Source organism: Lepisosteus platostomus, chromosome 5, assembly GCF_059453375.1.
Source record: "Lepisosteus platostomus isolate fLepPlt1 chromosome 5, fLepPlt1.hap1, whole genome shotgun sequence".
In the NCBI taxonomy this organism is placed as follows: domain Eukaryota; kingdom Metazoa; phylum Chordata; class Actinopteri; order Semionotiformes; family Lepisosteidae; genus Lepisosteus; species Lepisosteus platostomus.
The window spans coordinates 3,477,553-3,488,321 of NC_142615.1; the positions used below are offsets into that span (position 1 = coordinate 3,477,553).

At 53.9% G+C, this 10,769-nt stretch overlaps 2 long non-coding RNA genes across 3 annotated transcripts; one reads left to right on the forward strand and one right to left on the reverse strand.

Annotated features, from left to right (window-relative positions):
- Nucleotides 1-691: 691 nt before the first annotated feature.
- Nucleotides 692-3,274, reverse strand: LOC148662515 (uncharacterized). The gene is made up of 3 exons (XR_015936329.1): nucleotides 3,153-3,274; nucleotides 2,600-2,629; nucleotides 692-740 (listed from the first exon to the last, which is right to left on the reverse strand). It is a non-coding gene; the product is annotated as an uncharacterized LOC148662515 (long non-coding RNA).
- Nucleotides 3,275-3,379: 105 nt separating this feature from the next.
- On the forward strand, nucleotides 3,380-6,430 carry LOC148662516 (uncharacterized). Of its 2 annotated transcripts, XR_015936328.1 has the most exons (5): nucleotides 3,380-4,082; nucleotides 4,232-4,586; nucleotides 4,662-5,306; nucleotides 5,600-5,954; nucleotides 6,240-6,430. It is a non-coding gene; the product is annotated as an uncharacterized LOC148662516 (long non-coding RNA). The 2 variants fall into 2 exon arrangements; XR_015936327.1 differs by having other exon boundaries at nucleotides 4,232-5,306.
- Nucleotides 6,431-10,769: the final 4,339 nt, after the last annotated feature.

Below are 10,769 nucleotides of genomic sequence, written 5' to 3' on the forward strand. Positions count from 1 at the left end.
GACGGGAACTGCACAGCCACACACCTGCGACTTCTCGCCCCCCCCCCCCCGTGTGCCGAAGGAGCCTCATTCTCCGACGTCTGTCTGCAGGTGAGGGGAGTTTTACCACCTTGGTTCGGGTTACGGCGTTTTTTTTCCCGGCACCCACGCATACTCGTACGCCCCCCGAAAAAGTTTCGTCCGTTTTCGAGGAGTAACTAGGCTTTCCTTGAGCTGTTTGTCTTTTCCTGGCCTTTTTAAAACCTCAAAGTCCGCTTTTGTTTCCACGCCGCCGTTGCGCGTCCGAGTTGCTGTTTAAAAACGTCGAATGTAAATATATATATTTTTTTCCCCCATCCAATTTTTTCCTCCGCGACGCCCCGTCTTGTGTTTGTCTCCACCCTCGTCCGAGTCGCCCCCAGCCCGAATCAGGTCTGAAACACTGACTCCCCCCCAAAAAAAACAACCCCAACCCACAACACAAAGACCACGCGTGACCACGGTTTTATTCTCCTGCGTTTTCGTCAGCCCACGAAGTTGGTCCGTCAGAAAGATCGTCCAGCCTTAGAGAATATAAAACAACATCCATCGTTTATTGAATTGGATTATTCGAGGAATAGAAATATATATATATTTATCTTATAGATGTAAGGACACTCGTTTCTGAGCACAGGCAGGGGTTCGGTCCAGTGGGCCTGTGCTTCGTCTTCATCTTCCTCTCCCTCTCCCTCTCCCTCTCCAGAAGCACCTCAGCACGCTGCCTGAAATGGCAGGGCACAGAGACAAGAGACACACGAGACACGAGACACACGAGACAAGAGACACACGAGACACGAGACACACGAGACAAGAGACACACAAGACAAGAGACACACGAGACAAGAGACACACGAGACACGAGACACGAGACAGAGTCAGCCCGACTGTACAGTCTGCCCCCAGCCCTCCTCCGATCACCCCCCAAACCCCACATCTCATCCAGGAGGGATTCTGATATATACTGTATATCAGTGCCGTGAGGCAGCACTGAAAGTCAGCGTTTCTTCCCAAACGCATCGTTCTGAGAGGAACCCCATGTCTGTGTCCGTTGCGATCAGGGGGGCGGCTCGACCCCCTGTGCGTTTTCTGAGCGATTCTGGAATCTTTCAGCGTTGCAGGAGCCCAAACGCTCTCATGTTATGGAGTTATGATGAGAAATAGAGACTAGGCTGTTCCTGAGGGCTGGGATACAATGACAGACAGTAGATATTGGTGTGTCAGTGTGTTAGTGTGTGGTGTGTGTGTGGTTTATGACTGTGTCAGCACGTGTGTGTGTCAGCTTGTGAGTGTGTCGGTGTTTGTATAATGCGTGTGGTGTGTATATGTGTCTGCGTGTCAGCGCATGTGTGATGTGTGAGTGTATCAGTGTGTGTGGTTTATGAGTGCGTCGATGTGTGTATGATGTGTGCGTGTCAGCGTGTGTGTGTTGGCGTGTGTCGGTGTGTGTGGTTTTTGAGTGTGTCAGTGTGCGTGTGTCGGCGTGTGTGGTTCATGAGTGTGTGTACGTGTGTCGGTGTGTGTGTGCGTGTGTCAGCGTGTGTGTGTGTCGGTGTGTGTGTGATGTGTGCGTGTGTCAGCCTGTGTCGGTGTGTGTAGTTTATGAGTGTGTGTGTGTGTGGTTTATGAGTGTGTGTGTGTGTGTGATGTGTCAGCCTGTGTCGGTGTGTGTGGTTTATGAGTGTGTGTGCGTGTGTATCAGCGCGTGTAGATTATGAGTGTGTGTGCGTGTGTATCAGCGCGTGTAGATCATGAGTGTGTGTGCGTGTGTATCAGCGCGTGTAGATCATGAGTGTGTGTGCGTGTGTATCAGCGCGTGTAGATTATGAGTGTGTGTGCGTGTGTATCAGCGCGTGTAGATCATGAGTGTGTGTGCGTGTGTATCAGCGTGTGTAGATCATGAGTGTGTGTGCGTGTGTATCAGCGCGTGTAGATTATGAGTGTGTGTGCGTGTGTATCAGCGCGTGTAGATCATGAGTGTGTGTGCGTGTGTATCAGCGCGTGTAGATCATGAGTGTGTGTGCGTGTGTATCAGCGCGTGTGCGTGGGTTGGACCCACCTCTGTGCGCCTCGTACAGCAGGGGGGTGACCAGGATGAAGAAGATGGAGGTCACAGACACGTGGATGACCCAGGGCAGGCACTGTGGCAGGCATGCCGCTCTGGACAGGACACCAGTCCATCACAGGACAATTACACACTCACACACCCTGGACAGGACAGCAGTCCATCACAGGACACACACACTCACACACCCTGGACAGGACAGCAGTCCATCACAGGACACACTCACACACACACCCTGGACAGGACAGCAGTCCATCACAGGACACACACACACACTCACACACCCTGGACAGGACACCAGTCCATCACAGGACACACACACACTCACACACCCTGGACAGGACACCAGTCCATCACAGGACACACACACCCACACACACACACACACACACGCACACACACAAGACCACCATCAGTCTAGATCCCACATAGTATCTGCTGCACTGGAAAAGGGGTTCGAGACTCCTGACAGTCGTCAACATTACTGGAATAACATCAAGAGGATGTAGGTGCACTAACCCGCCCCTGGGTCTTCAGAATCGCTGGGGCCTGTGAAGACAAACGTTACAGCGCTTTTAGGGCTTCACAACAACAACAACAACAACAACAACAGCTGTGTGTGTGTGTGTGTGTGTGTGTGTGTGTGTGTGTCCTGTGATGGACTGGTGTCCTGTCCAGGGTGTGTGAGTGTGTGTGTCCTGTGATTGACAGTTGCCCAGCCCTGTGGTTGAAGCCGATACCCTGGCTCCTCTCCAGACACAGCTGGGTGAGCTCCTCCAGTCAGGACAGGAGGCTCTTCTGTACACAGAGGGGGGTGGGGGTGGGGAACAAGTTCTCTCTGGACAGCCAGGTCTGCCTGTGGCCAGGCTGTGGTCACTGAACCTGTTTCTCTCTGCTGTCTCTTACTCTGATCCGATGCTGTGGTAGTGTATTTTGTCCGTTAAGGATGTTGTGGTCTGGGATCAATGACGAATGTAGTTCCAAAGCGGAACGGGTGGGCACGGCTAAAAACTACATGTCCCAGAATGCACCGTTCGCGAAGGCTGTCGGGAAGGACATTGTGCAAACTGACCAGTAACCGTTCACGAAAGAGACGCTTCGCCGTCAGGCGGCGGTAGTGTAGCGGCTGTTGATGGCGAAGCCCAAACGGAGTCGGAGGACCGAAGGGAACTCAAAACTAAGGATAAACCGCGGTAAAGGCGGCTGTTTCCAGCCCGGGACCGGAGTTTGCGGCCTGAGGCCGATGCGGGGACGGGGGGTTTGCGGCTGAAGGTGTCTGAGGCGGGTCGGTCCTCCGGGAGCGCGCAGCTCTAACGGCCGCCCGAATTCAAAACCCGCCCCGCGGGGTCGCGCGCGCACGCACGCACGCCCTTCCCGGCTCCTCCCCGGAAACAGGAAGTGTCGCCGGTGGCGGGAAGGGGCGGGAGCGGAGCTGTAGGAGAGGAACGTTTCCGAAGCGGAAAAAAGACGACGTGTCGTTTCGCTTTTTACCCGCGGCTTAAAAAAAATTATAGAGAACTAATAAAAGATGGCGGAGGGACCTCCCCTGAGGTCTCAACGCGCCACGAAAACGTTTGTCCAGGTTTAAGAGGTCAAGGGCGGACTTTGCTGAGTCAGAAATTGCCGCGTTCAGCAACAACACGGAGAAACGCAGCGAGAGCAGCCGGCTGTGGACGGAGGAGACGATGGACACAGACGGTCACGACGTCCAAGCAGCAGCAGCAGCTCCGTGGACAGCTCAGGCCTGGGCCGCCACAGGACAGAGACTCCGGGGACATCGCTTTTAAAGGTCCTGTCGTTCACACTGGACACTACAGCCTCGATAAGACAGCAGCCCACTGGACACGACGCCCACAGGTCCTGACGTTCACACACTGGACACTACAGCCTCGATAAGACAGCAGCCCACTGGACACGACACCCACAGGTCCTGACGTTCACACACTGGACTGGACACTACAGCCTCGATAAGACAGCAGCCCACTGGACACGACACCCACAGGTCCTGACGGTCACACACTGGACTGGACACTACAGCCTCGATAAGACAGCAGCCCATGGACACGACACCCACAGGTCCTGACGGTCACACACTGGACTGGACACTACAGCCTCGATAAGACAGAAGCCCACTGGACACGACACCCACAGGTCCTGACGTTCACACACTGGACTGGACACTACAGCCTCGATAAGACAGCAGCCCACTGGACACGACGCCCTCAGGTCCTGACGTTCACACACTGGACACTACAGCCTCGGTAAGACAGCAGCCCACTGGACACGACGCCCACAGGTCCTGACGTTCACACACTGGACACTACAGCCTCGATAAGACAGCAGCCCACTGGACACGACACCCACAGGTCCTGACGTTCACACACTGGACACTACAGCCTCGATAAGACAGCAGCCCACTGGACACGACGCCCACAGGTCCTGACGTTCACACACTGGACACTACAGCCTCGATAAGACAGCAGCCCACTGGACACGACACCCACAGGTCCTGACGTTCACACACTGGACTGTACACTACAGCCTCGATAAGACAGCAGCCCACTGGACACGACGCCCACAGGTCCTGACGTTCACACACTGGACTGGACACTACAGCCTCGATAAGACAGCAGCCCACTGGACACGACACCCACAGGTCCTGACGTTCACACACTGGACACTACAGCCTCGATAAGACAGCAGCCCACTGGACACGACACCCACAGGTCCTGACGTTCACACACTGGACACTACAGCCTCGATAAGACAGCAGCCCACTGGACACGACGCCCACAGGTCCTGATGTTCACACAATGGACAGGACACTACAGCCTCGATAAGACAGCAGCCCACTGGACACAATGCCCACAGGTCCTGACGTTCACACACTGGACACTACAGCCTCGATAAGACAGAAACCCACTGGACACGACGCCCACAGGTCCTGACGTTCACACACTGGATTGGACACTACAGCCTCGATAAGACAGCAGCCCACTGGACACGACACCCTCAGGTCCTGACATTCACACACTGGACACTACAGCCTCGATAAGACAGCAGCCCACTGGACACGACGCCCACAGGTCCTGACGTTCACACACTGGACACTACAGCCTCGATAAGACAGAAACCCACTGGACATGACACCCACAGGTCCTGACGTTCACACACTGGACACTACAGCCTCGATAAGACAGCAGCCCACTGGACACGACACCCACAGGTCCTGACGTTCACACACTGGACACTACAGCCTCGATTAGACAGCAGCCCATGGACACGACACCCACAGGTCCTGACGGTCACACACTGGACTGGACACTACAGCCTCGATAAGACAGAAGCCCACTGGACACGACACCCACAGGTCCTGACGGTCACACACTGGACTGGACACTACAGCCTCGATAAGACAGCAGCCCATGGACACGACACCCACAGGTCCTGACGGTCACACACTGGACTGGACACTACAGCCTCGATAAGACAGAAGGCCACTGGACACGACACCCACAGGTCCTGACGTTCACACACTGGACTGGACACTACAGCCTCGATAAGACAGCAGCCCACTGGACACGACGCCCTCAGGTCCTGACGTTCACACACTGGACACTACAGCCTCGGTAAGACAGCAGCCCACTGGACACGACGCCCACAGGTCCTGACGTTCACACACTGGACACTACAGCCTCGATAAGACAGCAGCCCACTGGACACGACACCCACAGGCCCTGACGTTCACACACTGGACACTACAGCCTCGATAAGACAGCAGCCCACTGGACACGACGCCCACAGGTCCTGACGTTCACACACTGGACACTACAGCCTCGATAAGACAGCAGCCCACTGGACACGACACCCACAGGTCCTGACATTCACACACTGGACTGTACACTACAGCCTCGATAAGACAGCAGCCCACTGGACACGACGCCCACAGGTCCTGACGTTCACACACTGGACACTACAGCCTCGATAAGACAGCAGCCCACTGGACACGACGCCCACAGGTCCTGACGTTCACACACTGGACACTACAGCCTCGATAAGACAGCAGCCCACTGGACACGACGCCCACAGGTCCTGACGTTCACACACTGGACACTACAGCCTCGATAAGACAGCAGCCCACTGGACACGACGCCCTCAGGTCCTGACGTTCACACACTGGACTGGACACTACAGCCTCGATAAGACAGCAGCCCACTGGACACGACGCCCACAGGTCCTGACGTTCACACACTGGACACTACAGCCTCGATAAGACAGCAGCCCACTGGACACGACGCCCACAGGTCCTGACGTTCACACACTGGACACTACAGCCTCGATAAGACAGAAACCCACTGGACACAATGCCCACAGGTCCTGACGTTCACACACTGGACACTACAGCCTCGATAAGACAGCAGCCCACTGGACACGACGCCCACAGGTCCTGACGTTCACACACTGGACACTACAGCCTCGATAAGACAGCAGCCCACTGGACACGACGCCCTCAGGTCCTGACGTTCACACACTGGACACTACAGCCTCGATAAGACAGAAACCCACTGGACACAATGCCCACAGGTCCTGACGTTCACACACTGGACACTACAGCCTCGATAAGACAGCAGCCCACTGGACATGACACCCACAGGTCCTGACGTTCACACACTGGACTGGACACTACAGCCTCGATAAGACAGCAGCCCACTGGACACGATGCCCACAGGTCCTGACGTTCACACACTGGACACTACAGCCTCGATAAGACAGCAGCCCACTGGACACGACGCCCACAGGTCCTGACGTTCACACAATGGACAGGACACTACAGCCTCGATAAGACAGCAGCCCACTGGACACAATGCCCACAGGCCTGACGTTCACACACTGGACACTACAGCCTCGATAAGACAGCAGCCCACTGGACATGACACCCACAGGTCCTGACGTTCACACACTGGACTGGACACTACAGCCTCGATAAGACAGCAGCCCACTGGACACGATGCCCACAGGTCCTGACGTTCACACACTGGACACTACAGCCTCGATAAGACAGCAGCCCACTGGACACGACGCCCTCAGGTCCTGACGTTCACACACTGGACACTACAGCCTCGATAAGACAGAAGCCCACTGGACATGACGCCCACAGGTCCTGACGTTCACACACTGTACACTACAGCCTCGATTAGACAGCAGCCCACTGGACACGACGCCCTCAGGTCCTGACGTTCACACACTGGACTGGACACTACAGCCTCGATAAGACAGCAGCCCACTGGACACGACACCCACAGGTCCTGACGTTCACACACTGGACTGGACACTACAGCCTCGATAAGACAGCAGCCCACTGGACACGACACCCTCAGGTCCTGACGTTCACACACTGGACTGGACACTACAGCCTCGATAAGACAGCAGCCCACTGGAGACGACGCCCACAGGTCCTGACGTTCACACACTGGACTGGACACTACAGCCTCGATAAGACAGCAGCCCACTGGACACGACGCCCACAGGTCCTGACGTTCACACACTGGACACTACAGCCTCGATAAACAGCAGCCCACTGGACACGACGCCCACAGGTCCTGACGTTCACACACTGGACACTACAGCCTCGATAAGACAGCAGCCCACTGGACACGACGCCCACAGGTCCTGACGTTCACACACTGGACACTACAGCCTCGATAAGACAGCAGCCCACTGGACACGACGCCCACAGGTCCTGACGTTCACACACTGGACTGGACACTACAGCCTCGATTAGACAGCAGCCCACTGGACACGACACCCACAGGTCCTGACGTTCACACACTGGACGCTGCAGATGGTGGAGATGGTAGTTGTGTCCCTATGGAGAGGACGATGTGGCCAGGGATCTGGGAAAGCCTGGGAGAATCCCAAGAAGATCCGAGGGAGGTGAGAGTTGTGGACCTGGTAAGTCAAGGCTGGTGTCTTGAGAGCGCTGCTCATGAGGAAGATCGGAGGTGTACGGAAGACTGTGTTTGGATGTTTGAGGAGATTGAATAATCTGAGGAATCAGGTGCTCGTAGTCCTCTGTGATTGAAGCTTATTCACTGTGCTGGTCTGTGACTGCACTGTGATCTATTTGCTGTGCTGGTATGTGGCTACACTGTGATCTATTTGCTGTTCTGGTCTGTAACTGCACTGGGATCTATTTGCTGTGCTGATCTGTGGCTATACTACGATCTATTTGCTGTCCATGTCTGTGATTACACTGGGATCTATTCACAGTGATGTTCAGTGACTACGATGGGATCTATTCATGGTGATGTTCAGTGACTGCACTGTGATCTACTCACTGTGCTGGTCTGTGTCTGCACTGTGATCTATTTGCTGTGCTGGTCTGTGTCTGCACTGTGATCTATTTGCTGTGCTGGTCTGTGTCTGCACTGTGATCTACTCACTGGGCTGGTCTGTGACTGCACTGTGATCTACTCACTGGGCTGGTCTGTGACTGCACTGGGATCTACTCACTGGGCTGGTCTGTGACTGCACTGGGATCTGCTCACTGGGCTGCTCTGTGACTGCACTGGGATCTCTTTTTGCTGTGCTGGTCTGTGACTGCACTGTGATCTCTTTTTGCTGTTCCGGTCTGTGACTGCACTGGGATCTATTTGCTGTGCTGGTCTGTGACTACACTGTGATCTCTTTGCTGTTCTGTTCTGTGACTGCACTGGGATCTATTTGCTGTGCTGATCTGTGGCTATACTACGATCTATTTGCTATCCATGTCTGTGATTACACTGGGATCTATTCACAGTGATGTTCAGTGACTACGATGGGATCTATTCGCTGTGCTGGTCTGTGATTACACTGGGATCTATTTGCTGTGCTGGTCTGTGACTACACTGGGATCTATTCGCTGTGCTGGTCTGTGACTACACTGGGATCTACTCACTGTGCTGGTCTGTGACTGCACTGTGATCTACTCACTGGGCTGGTCTGTGACTGCACTGGGATCTCTTTTTGCTGTTCTGGTCTGTGGCTATACTACAATCTATTTGCTATCCATGTCTGTGATTACGCTGGGATCTATTCATGGTGATGTTCAGTGACTACACTGGGATCTATTTGCTGTGCTGGTCTGTGATTACACTGGGATCTATTCGCTGTGCTGGTCTGTGACTACACAGGGATCTCTTTTTGCTGTTCTGGTCTGTGACTGCACTGTGATCTCTTTTTGCTGTTCTGGTCTGTGACTGCACTGGGATCTATTTGCTGTGCTGGTCTATGACTACACTGTGATCTATTTGCTGTTCTGTTCTGTGATTGCACTGGGATCTATTTGCTGTGCTGATCTGTGGCTATACTACGATCTATTTGCTGTCCATGTCTGTGATTACACTGGGATCTATTCACAGTGATGTTCAGTGACTACGATGGGATCTATTCACAGTGATGTTCATTGACTGCACTGTGATCTACTCACTGTGCTGGTCTGTGACTGCACTGTGATCTACTCACTGTGCTGGTCTGTGACTGCACTGTGATCTACTCACTGTGCTGGTCTGTGGCTGCACTGTGATCTATTCGCTGTGCTGGTCTGTGGCTGCACTGTGATATACTCACTGTGCTGGTCTGTGACTACTCTGGGATCCCTGCAACTCACAACTGGCAACCCACTGAAGCTAAGCAGGTGTGAGCCTGGTCAGTACCTGGATGGGAGACCTCCTGGGAAAAACTAAGGTTGCTGCTGGAAGAGGTGTTAGTGGGGCCAGCAGGGGGCGCTCACCCTGTGGTCCACGTGGGTCCTAATGCCCCAGTATAGTGATGGGGACACTATACTGTAAACAGGTGCCGTCCTTCGGATGAGACGTAAAACCGAGGTCCTGACTCTCTGTGGTCATTAAAAATCCCAGGGCGTTTCTCGAAAAGAGTAGGGGTATAACCCCGATGTCCTGGACAAATTTCCCATTGGCCCTAACCAATCATGGCCTCCTAATCATCCCCATCTATGAATTGGCTTCATTACTCTGCTCTCTTCCCCACTGATAGCTGATGTGTGGTGAGCGTTCTGGCGCACTATGGCTGCCGTCGCATCATCCAGGTGGATGCTGCACATTGGTGGTGGTGGAGGGGAGACCCCATTACCTGTAAAGCGCTTTGAGTGGAGTGTCCAGAAAAGCGCTATATAAGTGTAAGCAATTATTATTATTATTATTATTATCTATTCGCTGTGCTGGTCTGTGACTGCACTGGGATCTCTTTTTGCTGTGCTGGTCTGTGTCTGCACTGTGATCTACTCACTGGGCTGGTCTGTGTCTGCACTGTGATCTACTCACTGGGCTGGTCTGTGTCTGCACTGTGATCTACTCACTGGGCTGGTCTGTGACTGCACTGTGATCTACTCACTGGGCTGGTCTGTGACTGCACTGGGATCTCTTTTTGCTGTTCTGATCTGTGGCTATACTACGATCTATTTGCTATCCATGTCTGTGATTACGCTGGGATCTATTCACGGTGATGTTCAGTGACTACGCTGGGATCTATTTGCTGTGCTGGTCTGTGATTACACTGGGATCTATTTGCTGTGCTGGTCTGTGATTACACTGGGATCTATTCGCTGTGCTGGTCTGTGACTACACTGGGATCTCTTTTTGCTGTTCTGGTCTGTGACTGCACTGTGATCTCTTTTTGCTGTGCTGGTCTA